This window comes from Microtus oregoni, unplaced genomic scaffold (genome assembly GCF_018167655.1).
Source record: "Microtus oregoni isolate MIOR12 unplaced genomic scaffold, Mior012 000002F_ref0000024, whole genome shotgun sequence".
In the NCBI taxonomy this organism is placed as follows: Eukaryota; Metazoa; Chordata; class Mammalia; order Rodentia; family Cricetidae; genus Microtus; species Microtus oregoni.
Genome location: NW_024543061.1, coordinates 90,081,946 through 90,096,028, shown reverse-complemented (window position 1 = coordinate 90,096,028; position 14,083 = coordinate 90,081,946). Strand labels below are relative to the sequence as shown.

Here is a 14,083-nt window from a genome sequence, read left to right as displayed (position 1 = left end):
CATCCCTGACTTCAAACTCTATTACAGAGCTACAGTAATGAAAACAGTGTGGTACTGGCATAAAAACAGAGAAGTCGACCAATGGAATCGTATAGAAGACCCGGATTTTAACCCACAAACCTATGAACACCTCATTTTTGATAAAGGAGCTAAAAGTATACATTGGAAGAAAGAAAGTATCTTCAATAAATGGTGCTGGCACAACTGGATGTCAACCTGTAGAAGAATGAAAATAGACCCACATCTTTCACCGTGCACAAAACTCAAGTCCAAATGGATTAAAGACCTCAATATCAGCCCGAACACACTGAAAAGGATAGAAGAGAAAGTGGGAAATACCCTACAACAGATGGGCACAGGAGATCGCTTCCTATGTAAGACCCCGGAAGCACAGACATAAAGAGCAACATTGAATAAATGGGACCTACTAAAACTGAGAAGCTTCTGCAAAGCAAAGGACACTGTCACTAAGACACAAAGGCAACCTACTGACTGGGAGAAGATCTTCACCAACCCCGCAACAGACAAAGGTCTGATCTCCAAAATATATAGAGAACTCAAGAAACTAGACTTTAAAATGCTAATTAACCCAATTAAAAAATGGGGCACTGATCTGAACAGAGAATTCTCAACAGAAGAAGTTCAAATGGCCAAAAGACACTTAAGGTCATGCTCAACCTCCTTAGCGATCAGGGAAATGCAAATCAAAACAACTTTGAGATATCATCTTACACCTGTGAATATGGCTAAAGTCAAAAACACCAACGATAACCTTTGCTGGAGAGGTTGTGGAGGAAGGGGTACCCTCATCCATTGCTGGTGGGAATGCAATCTTGTGCAAACACTATGGAAGTCAGTGTTTCGGTTTCTTAGGAAATTCGGGATCAACCTACCCCTGGACCCAGCAATACCACTCTTGGGAATTTACCCAAGAAATGCCCTATCATATGACAAAAGCATTTGTTCAACTATGTTCATAGCAGTATTATTTGTAATAGCCAGAACCTGGAAACAACCTAGATGCCCTGCAATGGAAGAATGGATGAAGAAAGTATGGAATATCTACACATTAGAGTACTACTCAGCGGTAAAAAAGAATGACTTCTCGAATTTTGCATGCAAATGGATGGAAATAGAAAACACTATCCTGAGTGAGGTATCCCAGACCCAAAAAGATGAACATGGGATTTACTCACTCATAATTGGTTTCTAGCCATAAATAAGGGTCACGGAGTCTACAATAGGTGAATCTAAAGAAGGTAAGTAAGAAGGTGAACCCAAGGAAAAACATATAGTTATCCCCTTGGCTAAGGGAAGTAGACAAAATTGCGGGGGAGAAAATTGGGATCTTGGGGTGGGGTGGGTTGGGGGTAAGGGGAGATGGGGAGAGAAAAGTTAGAAGGGAAGGAGGTCGGGCCTTGGGAAAGCAGGAGGATTGGGATAAAGGAAGGTTGGACAGGGGAGCACGGAACCACAATTCTTAGTTAAGGGAACCACTTTAGGGTTGGCAAGAGACCTGACCCTAGAGGGGCTCCCAGGTGCCCAAGCTGAGGTCCCCAGTTAGTTCCTTGGGCAGTTGAGAATAGGGAACCTGAAATGACCCTATCCTTGAGCAATACTGACGAATATCTTGCATATCATCATAGAACCTTCATCTGGTGATAGATGGAGATAGAGACAGAGACCCACACTGGAGCACTGGACTGAGCTCCCAAAGTCCCAATGAGGAGCAGAAGGAGGGAGAACATGAGCAAAGAAGTCGGGACCACGAGGGATGCACCCACCCACTGAGACAGTGGAGCTGATCTATTGAGAGCTCACCAAGACCAGCTGGACTGTGACTGAAAAAGCATGGGATAAAACTGGACTCTCTGAACATGGCGATCTATGAGGGCTGATGAGACGCAAAGGACAATGGCACGGGGGTTTGATCCTACATAATGTGATGGCTTTGTGGGAGCCCAGCCAGTTTGGATGTTCACCTTCCTAGATATGGACGGAGGTGGGAGGTCCTAGGTCTTACCACAGGGCAGAAAACCCTGACTGCTCTTTCGACTGGAGAGGGAGGGGGAAAGGAGTGGGGGGAGGGGGAGAAGGGTGGGAGGAGGGGGCGTAGGGGGGAGGAGGGGGAGGGAAATGGGAGGCTGGGAGGAGGTGGAAACTTGTTTTTTTTCTCCTTTTCTCAATAAAAAAAAAAAGAAATGGGTTAAGTTAATGAGTGAGTTAGCCAATAAGAAGCTATAGCTAATGGTCCAAGCAATGATTTAAATAATGTAGTTTCTATGTGATTATTTCAGGGCTAATTGGCCAGGAACCAACAAGCGGCATCCTTCCAACAGATATTATTGACATACACTGTAAAAAATGAAATATTAATATTTAATCAAACTGTGTATGGTACCGTTTATGTCCTATCTGGACTGGCATGCACTTGCTATAGGGATTTCATATTCCACACTCCATCTTTGTGACTAACTTACTGTGTATTACCTGATGCAAAGAACCAATATGTCAGAAAATTTTGCTCTTTTTTCTGAGCTTGAGGGACTGTTTTCCTTGACTCCATACACTACTTGGAGGACTCGTGTTGAAATTGTCTAAGCTTTTCTTCAGTAGGTAGCTTCTTCTGAAGCATTGTAACTGACTTCTACATCTCATCCTGGTTTTCTTTTGACTGAAGTTATCTCTAACCTGAAGAGTCTACCTTTGGAATCTACTGATTGTACCCACCATCCTTGACTGCTATCCATAGGAAGCTGAATCAGTTCCTATAATCAGGATCATAATTGGGAGTATAACTGGCACGATGGCCTCCATTTTTTATTTAATTAGATATTTTAGAAAGCTGTACTATAATAGTAGTGACAATGGCATCAGCATGGTGATTTTTATGTGATAAAGACTATGTTTAAAATTCTGGGATTCCATACTCCTTGTTGACTTTTGGAACTGACCTTATGTGTTGGGCCTGGTGAAATTTCACTTTTTGGTACTTTAACTGCAGTGCCAGTACTGACAGCACCACATCTACTCTGAGTAGTGGTATTAAACTTTTTTATCCTGTTAATCCTTCCACAAACCACCTATGGAGCTCATCACAATCCTTTACAAATTTATGCTAAATTTAGGTGGGTATCGGAAATTATCACCTTCAACTTCTTTTAAGAATATTGTTCTGAGTGAGTACATCCCATGTTCATCTTTTTGGGTCTGTGTTACCTCACTCAGTATAGTGTTTTCTATTTCCATCCATTTGCATGCAAAATTCAAGAAGTCATTGTTTTTTACCGCAGCGTAGTACTCTAATGTGTATATATTCTACACTTTCTTCATCCATTCTTCCATTGAAGGGCATCTAGTTGTTTCCAGGTTCTCACTATTATAAATAATACTGCTATGAACATAGTTGAACAAATGCTCTTGTCATATGATAGGGCATCTCTTGGGTATATTTCCAAGAGTGGTATTGTTGGGTCCAGGGGTAGGTTGATCCCGAATTTCCTGAGAAACCAAAACACTGATTCCCAAAGTGGTTGCACAAGATTGCATTCCCACCAGCAATGGATGAGGGTACCCCTTCCTCCACAGCCTCTCCAGCAAAGGCTATCATTGGAGTTTTTGATTTTAGCCATTCTGACAGGTGTAAGATGATATCTCAAAGTTGTTTTGATTTGCATTTCCCTGATCGCTAAGGAGGTTGAGCATGACCTTAAGATGAACATGGGATGTACTCTCTCATAATTGGTTTCTAGCCATAAATAAGGGTCACGGAGTCTACAATTGGTGAACCTAAAGAAGCTAAGTAAGGAAATGAACCCAAGGAAAAACATATGGTTATCCTCTTGGCAATGGGAAGTAAATAAAATTGGGATCTTGGGGGTAGGGTGGGATGGGGGTGAGGGGAGATGGGGAGAGAAAAGGGAGAAGGGGAGGATAGGGGGAACTTGGGGAAAAAGGATGTTTGGGATAAAGGAAGGTTGGATAGGGGAGCACGGAAGCATAATTCTTAGTTAAGGGAGCCATCTTAGGGTTGGCAAGAGACTTGAAACTAGAGTGACTCCCAGGAGCCCAAGGCGATGTCCCCAGTTAGTTCCTTGGGCAGCTGAGGATAGGGAACCTGAAATGACCCTATCCTATAGCAATACTGACGAATATCTTACATATCACCATAGAACCTTCATCTGGTGATGGATGGAGATAGAGACAGAGACCCACACTGGAGCACTGGACTGAGCTCCCAAGGTCCCAATGAGGAGCAGAAGGAGGGAGAACATGAGCAAGGAAGTCAGGACCACGAGGGGTGCACCCACCCACTGAGACAATGGGGCTGATCAATTGGGAGCTCACCAAGGCCAGCTGGACTGTGACTGAAAAAGCATGGGATAAAACCGAACTCTCTGAACATGGCGAACAATGAGGGCTTATGAGAATCCATGGACAATGGCACGGGGTTTTGATCCTACTTAATGTTCTGGCTTTGTGAAAGCCTAGCCAGTTTGGATGTTCACCTTCCTAGATATGGACGGAGGTGGGAGGTCCTAGGTCTTACCACAGGGCAGGGAACCCTGACTGCTCTTTGGACTGGAGAGGGAGGGGGAGAGGAGTGGCGGGAGGGGTCAGAAGGGTGGGAGGAGGGGGAGGGAAATGGAGGCTGGGAGGAGGCAGAAACTTTTTTTTTCCTTTTTTTTCATTAAAATAAAAAAAGAATATTGTTCTGCAATTCTGATTTGAGCTTTTCCCACTAGCTGAATGGATGTTTTCTTTTGTTTCCTTTCAATATAATGATTGCCTGCCTTGATCTTGGGTTCCTGTGATGAGGTCTTAAACTTGCATGACTAAGATGACTTTTTATTGCATGTCTTTACTTTATCTTTCATGTTGGTTTCAGAGTAGGTTAGACTATGTCATACACTCATATTTGGTGTATGAGTGCTGGGATTATATTCTAAGTTCAAAGGAAGACATTGTTTAAAGCTAGATAGTCACTACTATGCTATGAAATTCCAAGTGATAACACTGATAAGACTTAAGAGGAAATATTGTTCTATTTGTAGAAAAAATATTTTAATAAAAGTAGAAAATAAATAGTCTCTGGTAGAACTATTGAAAGTCAGTGAGGATGAGCAGCCTGTTCTGTGCTGCAGTAACAATAGTCATTGAAGTGAAATAAATATGTCGAAGGAGGTTACATTTCAACAGGAACAAGTTCTGTGGAGAAAAACAAGAAATGGTTCCTAGGCCTGAGAAGTGAGAAATATATGTGAATAATAGGAATATGCTTTGCATCCTCTGACGGGACTCTTCATAACTACTTAACTCCTGATTTATACACAATTTTTGATAAGTTGGATACTCTCTTGTCTCCACAAAAAATATTTTCATATAGAAATTGGTCAGGCAGTTCTAATATACATTTATATATATATATATATATATATATATATATATATATATATATGCCTATATATGAATAAATGTCATAGTAATAAAAACATATGAAGATAATATACCATATGCATTCTATATACTGCTACTTTAATGCTTTCATAACTGTTTGGTATACAATAACTGGTTGGTGTTCTTTTTCTGGTGAAGACTATTTTTTCCACTCACAGTATTTCTTAGCTGCCTGTAGTTCTTTGTATAGCACTAAGGCCACATGTTTTTTCAGTTGTTCTCTTTAGCATGTCTATTTTTATTTTTATTCAGTCCATGTTTAGGCAGTCATGTTGGTGAAACTTCATGAGTACAGCTTCTGGAATTTCCAGGAAACACAATCTCACAGCAAACTCTCAGATCCCCAGATTCATACAATCTTTTCTCTCCTTCTGTGAGACTCCTTGAGCCTTAGGTATAGGAACTATGATATAGATATAGCCACTGGGACTGGGCTCTACAAGTCTGCATTTTGATTGTGTTTTTCTGTATTGGTCTCTATCTGTTGCAAAGTGAAGATTACTTGTTGAAGGGTAAGGTAGACTTATCTCTGGGTATAAGGACAGATATTTAGAATGCATGTTGGATTATGCTGATTTGCTAAACAGGTCATTGTAGATTCCCTTCTAAGATCCAAGGTTTCATTAGCCTTTGTTATTTGTCCAGTTTTCGATTGCCAGGTATGATTTACATCTTTAAAACAGGTCTTTAGTTCAGTAGTGCCACTCATATCTTGGCAACAATCTAAAACTTTCTAACTAGACCAGTGTGGTGTTTCGTAACATTATCTGACCTATTTCATTTCAGATGTTTCATTTTAATCTAACTCAACTCCTTTCACTGAAATAGATAAAAATAAACTAAGACAAGGAAGTCATAGGAACAGTAGAAAATCTACATGTTTCAAAGTAAACAGCAAGGCTACAACATACATTAGCAGTGTGATCATGCCAGATACTAATTTTCATTAAGACACAATTGTGAATTTTAACTAATAAAAAACAAAACAAAGAAACCAAATATCAGATTAATTCTGTAGACTGTTGATGAGATGATACTCTGGGCCTTAATTTTTTGTATGCACGACTCCAATTGTACCTTTCTTTGTGAGGCGTGAAAACAAAGTAGAATGTAATATTGAAATAGAATAAATGAAATGTATTTCCTTCTATTGTCTTTTCTGAAATTTCCACTGAAATAAATACCAGTTTTCTCTCATGCTTCAGGCTCATACCTATAATGGGAGAAACTATTTGTTCATTCTTGGCCTCTCAGACTCAAAATAATCACACAGAAACTTTGTCCAGCACTTACATCCTGAATTAACAATTTCTGTTAATCTGTGCTTCACCACAAGATCATGGCCAACTGGCAAAGTTTTGGTGGGCTACAGCAGATATGTCTGTCTCCTGTGCCAGCTACATGACTTCTTACTGACACTGCATATATGTCTTCTATATGTCTTCTCCAGCCTGACTGTATTCTGTTAAGTCATTGGCCAAAAGCAGCTTCTTTATTAGCCAATGGTATACAGAGTGGAATCCCACACCACCTCCCTTTTTCTGTCTAAATAAAAAAGAAGGTTTTAACTTTAACATAGTAATATTACATATAACAATACAGGTATGAAGCAACATTTATAGTTGCAATATTAATATATTCCTACTTCATCATATATCATAACAAAGGAAAACTATAGCTATCACTCTCAAACTCCATCAAAGACTCCAGAAGGAAATATTATTACCTAAGTAAACAGGAAGTGCATTGCAAGCAACTTCTAAAACTCTAGAATTGATAGAGGTGTCTCATTGCCTGGACAGTCACCCAACGTTCTTCTGAAACATGGGGGCACCTATCTTTAGCTTACAGGCACATAGCATTTGGCAGACTATATCCACATAAAATGTGAGAGAGCTTGAAAAGTAATTCTGGAGGAAAAAAACAGACTTTAGTACACCTTCTTGGTAGACACATATTTTTTGATTGTCTCTGATTGTTGGCAGCCAGCAGGGGCACCACATCTCCTTTAAGAGAGGGCTTCCTGACTCAGAATTGGCCACAAAGGCTTCATGGCTTCTTTAGGTATGACTTCCTGATTTGTGCTAGTTGCCAGAATTACTTTGGCTCTTCCAGAAGAACAAGCACTTAAATGGGGTCTGTTAGCAGTGTGTTGTAAATTCCTTAATGGTGACAGACCCATTGCCTCCCTGGAGCTAAGGTGGTATGCATGGCTCTCAGAGGTACTGAACATGATTCTGCCATGTTGGACTGGGCAGAGCCAAAAGGCAGGGACACTTACTTGATCCTAGCCATGACCACTCAGCATTAAAAAAAAAGAAGCTCCTGATCAGAAAATAATTACAGATACACACACAATAAAGACAGATTCAGATTGAAAAGACTTCTGAATGATTCACAGTGTTGGATAAATGTATATAGGCTTAGATAGAGAGAAAATGAGTATAGAGAGTTATAATATAAAAGAGAACAGACAGTCATAGATTAAAAGAGCAAAGATAAAAAATAAATATTAAACATGCAGGTAAAGTAATAGAGTAATAAAAATAAGCCACATAAAGATGGAATATATGCAGTGAGCCTGGATTATGTATATTACTGTTTTCTTTGAATTTTTTTTAATTGGATTAGCAAAGTAAAGAGAGATTTCATTGTACAGACTACTAAGCTAACCCAATATATTAAAGGTTTCTTGACTTTAAAATTTAGGTCTAAGGAGATGTTGCTTTGGAAAAGAGCACTGCTTTTGTTTCCACAGAGGATAGAAAGCTGTGGCTTCCTTACTGTCTAATATGGCTTGATCAAACAAGACCCCATGAAACAATGGCATAGATGGGCCAACATCCATGGCAGCTTCAGGACTGCTCACTGAGATGATTTAGCACACAGGATACCCCATAAAACATGAATAACAGCACTGCCAATCAAAATGTAAAAGTTTAGAGAACTACACCTAGATTCCCAAAATGATTGTTTAGAAATTTTTGTTTAAATTTAAAGGGTTTATGATATAGAGATGAATACTTTGCATTGGTATGAATCTTGGTTTATTGATACAAATTTAAAGTCAATTTTAATATTTGAATATTTATTTTTGATTGAGGTATTGTGTTTGTGAAGTTCATTTAAAAATATAGTATATATTAAGAAAATATAAGTAAATAGATAGTAATCTATAATAGTCTAGCTTGTAGTCATGTTAGTGACATTTTCTTGACGTACAGAGATATATTTCAGATGAGTATGTATTCCTCAAACGTTCGAAAGACTAACAGAATCTGGCATTCAAAATGTTTTAAGAACTTAGTACTTTTTATAACAATGATGTTCAGATGCTCCTGTCATCACCAATCTACATCAAGAGGATGATGGTCATTGAAAAGGCTCCTTATGTAGCCTGTTAGCCATGTAGGCAAGAAACTGCTATGGAACCTGGATTGCTTAGTGGTATGTTGTATGAACTGGGCATTCAGATCCCATAGACAAATGACTGCTGAACTTGTCTAAACGTAAAACAGTCTTTCATTAAAATTTATGCTAGATATTCTGCAGGACACATAAGAAAGTGACTGACATGTTGCCAATACAGGAAGAACTGTCTGTGAAACTTCCTTCTTCATGAAAAGTTTGTCTGATATTACGGGCCTGAAGGCTGAAGATGGATGTCCAATAGTACAGAGGAACTTTGGGTGACCCTCCAGGCAGCAAGATGACTTGGTCAATTATAGAGTTTTAGAAGTTGCTTACAGTGTGCTTCCTATTTACTTATGTATTATTATATCCTTCTGGAGTCTTTTAAGGTGTTGAAGAAATATGGTTATAATTATAAAATATAGATTAGAAATAAAACTTTAGATTCACAAAAATAGGATAGATGATAAAGTATCTTCCTTAATTTGCCAAATGTATGTGGAATAAATATTGTAACTATAATTCTTTCTTGATAACTTGATAACAGTTTTATTGTATGTAATCTTAAAGTTAAAACCTCCCTTTGTATTTAGACAGAAAAAGGGAAGCGATAGGGGATTCCCCTCTATATCCTGTGAATATGTTTTATTTTCATTGGTTAATGAAGAAATTGCTTTGGGCTTATCGCAGCCCAGAATAGAGCAACGTGGGAATTCCAAGCAAAGATAAAGGAGAAAAGAAGGCAGAGTCAGAGAGACACCATGTAGACACTGAAGGGGAAAGGTGTGCTCCTACCAAAACCTTAACATTAAACCATGAGCATTGTGGTAAAATATAAAATAATAGAAATGGGTCGATTTACAATATAAGAACTAGTTAATAAAAAACCTGAGCTAATAGGTAAAGTAGTGTTTTACTTAATATAGTTTCTGTGTAATTATTTTGGGTCTGGGAGCCTGGAAAAGATATAACAGTCTCCTACATCCTCCTCCACCTCTGGTTCTTAACATTCTTTATGCCTCTTCTTCCACAGTGTTCTCTCAGTTATGAGGGAAAGAATTTGATGGAGATGACAAGTTTGGGCATGAGTGCTCACAGATATCTCACAGTCTATATAATGTCATACTGAGGGTCTCTATACTTGTTCCCATATGCTACAGGAGGAAGCACCACTGACTATGGATGAATACGGCACTGATCTATAAATATAGTAGAATAGCATTTTGATCAATTATTTTATCATTTCTCCTCTTTTTTAGACCAGTACTATTTGGGTTGACCCTAGATACATGGACTATCTAGTATCATGTTTTTGGTCGCAAACAATGTTGGGTATTGGTTCCACTTGATTGAGTAGATCATAAGTCAAATCAGTTACTGGATGGTTATCCCCACAAGCTGTGTGGCAATATTGTCTCAGCATATTTTTCAGGTAGGACATCATTATAGATCAAAGGGTTTGTGGCTGGTTTGGTGTTTGTCTTTCTTTTGGTAGCAAGCAGAGTACCTTCCTGTACCAAAGACTGTACTTTATGAAGTCTAGAATGTAGGAGTAAAGGCTTTTTATAAGTACCAGATAGACAAATCTATGTTCAATGCATGGTATATGAGGTCCTTCTGTCTTTGTCTTACTTTCATTGGTTAATAAAGAAACTGCTTTGGGCCCTTGACAGTGAACAACTTAGGTAGGTGGCGAAATTAAATAGAATGCTGGGAAGAAGACAGAGCCAGAGAGATGGCACGGATCTGCTGGAGATAGTTGCTGGGAATTTTCCCTAGTAAATTTCCTCCAGTTAGCCACTGCTACGTGGCAAAACACAGATTAATAGAAATGGATTAAATTAATATAAGAGTTAGCCAATAAGAAGTTAGAGCTCATGGGCCAAGCAGTAATTTAATTAATTCAATTTCTGTGTGGTTATTTCAGTCCTGGGCAGCCAGGAAAAACAAGCGGCCTTCCTGTTACAAATGAGTTTTGAAAATGTCCTCAGTAATGGGCCATTCTGTCAATTTGCAGACAGAAATCTGTTATCTTGGCAATTGCCTCAGTTGTTTGAATATTCTCCATAAACCCCTTTGAACAACAACTCAGTTAGATGTAATCTTATCACAGTTCTGGAAGCTTCATTTGATGGCAAGAGAACTGTAGAGTTGGGACTTTGTCTCCCTTTATTTGGCAATTGTATTTAGATTGCCTTCATATATGGATATATTTTAAAAAGCCTCTACTATATTAGGTTTCCACACCAACCCTCATATAGTCCTTAAGTTTAGTTCTCTATCCCCATATCCTCTCTCCTTCCCAATTGATCCTCCCATTCCAGTTATTTTCATCCATCCATAATTATCTACTCAAATTACCTTTGCTAATAAGATCTATATCTGTACAATATATTCTGTTACTATATATACCTATCCTCTGTGGTTCTCTAGAATACAGTTTGGATATTATTTACTTAATAGCTATTATCTACATATAGGTAAATATATACCATAATTGTTTTCTGCATCTGGGACACCGCCTCAAGGAAACTTTTGTTTAGTGCCATCCATTTTGCTGAAATGTATGATATAATTTTTTAATGAACAAATAATATTTCATTGGGTAAATGTACCATATTTTCATTTTGCTTTTTATGAAATGTTATATTTAAATAAGAAAACAAACTTTTTTCATTTTATATAACAATCCCAGTTCTCACTCCCTCCCCTCTTCTGATTTCCTTCACATTTCCCCCAACACAACCCCATACAGGTCTCAGACTGGGTAAGGCACATTGCTATGGAGAATGTCCAAGGTCCTCCATACAATACCTAGGCTGAGCAAGGTATCCATCCAAAGAGAATGGGTTCCAAAAAGCCAGTGTAAGCAGGAAGGATAAATCTTGGTGCCACTGCCATAAATTGTGCAGTCTGCCCAGTCATACAAATGTCACTCTCATTCAGAGGGTCTAGTTTGATCCTATGCTGGTTGCTTCCCTGTCTGGCAGAAGGTGCTGAGTTCCCATTAGCTCAGGTAAACTGTTTCAGTCGGTGTACCCATCATGGTTTTGATCTCTTTGCTCATATTCTCACTACTCCCACTCTTCAACTGGATTTTGAGTTTCAGCCCAGTACTCTGCTGTGGGTCTCTGCCTGTTTCCATCAGTTACTTGATGAAGGTTCTATGATGACTTTTAAGATATTCATCAATCTGACAACAGGTTAAGGCCAGTTTGGGCGCTCTCTCCTCTATTGCTTAGGGATTTAGCTGGGTTCATCCTTGAGGGTTCCTGGGAATTTCTCTAGTGTCAGATTTATTGCTAGCTTCTCTCATGTCTGTCCTTTGGTGTGAGAGGTTCTTCTGTATATGTGCTGCTTTTACTGGTTATTGAATAAAGAATCTGTTTTGGCCTGTGATAGGGCAGAGTAGAGCTAGGTAGGAAAACTGAACTGAATTCTGGGACAAAGAAGGCAGAGTCAGTCAGTTGCCATGTAGCTGCTGATGCAGGAGACAGACTCTGAAACTTTGCCAATAGAGCACGACCTTGTGGTTATTCACAGCTTAATGGAGATAGGTTAGTTTAGGATATTAGAACGACCTAGAAATATGCTTAAGCTACTGGCCAAACATTATTGCAAAAATATAGTTTCTGTGTGATTATTTTGGGTCTGAGCAGCTGCCAATGAATGAGTAGCCTCCATCAACATTGTTGTTTTTCACTAACATGACAGTGGCTAGCTTCATGCCCTCAACTTTATAAAAATTTAATTGCCAAAATTTTGCATTTAGTTTTAAATTCATAGAATCTCCAAATAAGTTTCTGAGAGAAAAACATAACATTCTGAGTAACTAATAAATATTTCTGTGTGTAAATAGACATATTATTCTTTGATGAATATGCAAATGTACCAGAAATAATCATGCTTCTTTTGTGGATGAGTGCAATCTTTTCTCAGCAATCAAATAATATTGGGAAGCATCTTCAAACTAAATAATGGAGAAGTCCAAAGGAGAAAAAACACTGTAATTCTTTGAGGACATAGAAATTCATAAACAAGTGAGAAAATAACAGCTCTCAAAATTATGTCTTAGAGGTCACAATAATGGAAAGTTTCCAAGCTCTGGGATGGGTGGGGCTACATGTTCTTGAATCACATGGAAAACTCTTTAAATTCTGTTTGCAAATAAAGAAAGAAAATTCAGCTTCTTTTATTTCTCCTTGATAACCTGTTGCAGAGAGAATGTGAGGGGCAGTGGTTTGCAGAAGATATCCCTGTACTTTGTCCTAGATAAGAAAACAGATTAGAAATAGGTTTAGAGTTTGACCAGATACCGAGTAAACCTACTCCATATAAAACAGGACAGTGACATCACTAGAACTGTTAATGGATTGATTAACATGAGTGAGATTTATAATTATTTTATTTTATTATCAGAGGCTCTAGTGTGTAAACTGTGTTTGCTATGATCAAGGATGGGAGAAGCAGGTAAAACAACATCTATGAAACCTGTAGGACAGGACTTGATGTATAATAAATATCCAATAAATACTGAAGCCTTTAAAAACTAATAAGAATCTTGAAGTAGGAGGCAAAGCTGCCATTCTTATAGGTTTAATGAAATTAATATTATATTGAGATTTTATCTGTGAATGAAATTCAACTCAGAAATGCAACAAGCATATAATTTACTTTTTTACTGCAACGGAATTATTTTTTTAACACATTTTAATCCTCTGACACTTCCTCAATTTTAAGATTAAATAGTTAATTTTCAGAGAATATATCCAGAATCCTATGCAGAATCATGGAATGCTGTCCTCCTTCTACTTACTAATATACAACACAGAATTTACCATGTCCATAATCACACACAGGACAACTTCATAAGAAGAGACATTAAGGTAAGAAAAATGTTACAAGTTAGATAGTGGAGTATTCTGAGTTAAATGTGTTCATTTGATGTTTGTAAATAATGTTAGGCTCCTGCCTTAGAATGTTCAGGAAAATTGAGCATCTGGAACCATGTGCTATGTTGGTGCTGGCCATGGATTAGTGTCTCCTTTAAATCAGATGAATTAGAAAGAAACCAGGAGAGCGTTCATGTACCCTCTAGAATGAACATCAGTGGAAAACAGAGATGGTGTCAGAGTCCTTCTCATTCAAGAAATATCAATATTATGACAATTGAAGCATTTGGGGCAATCATCAGAGTATCAGCTAAAGCTGAGAG

The 14,083-nt window shown here is 38.3% G+C and overlaps 1 pseudogene; it reads right to left on the bottom strand.

Annotated features, from left to right (window-relative positions):
- Positions 1 to 14,083, bottom strand: part of LOC121436997 — a 207,102-nt pseudogene that overhangs the window by 53,158 nt on the left and 139,861 nt on the right.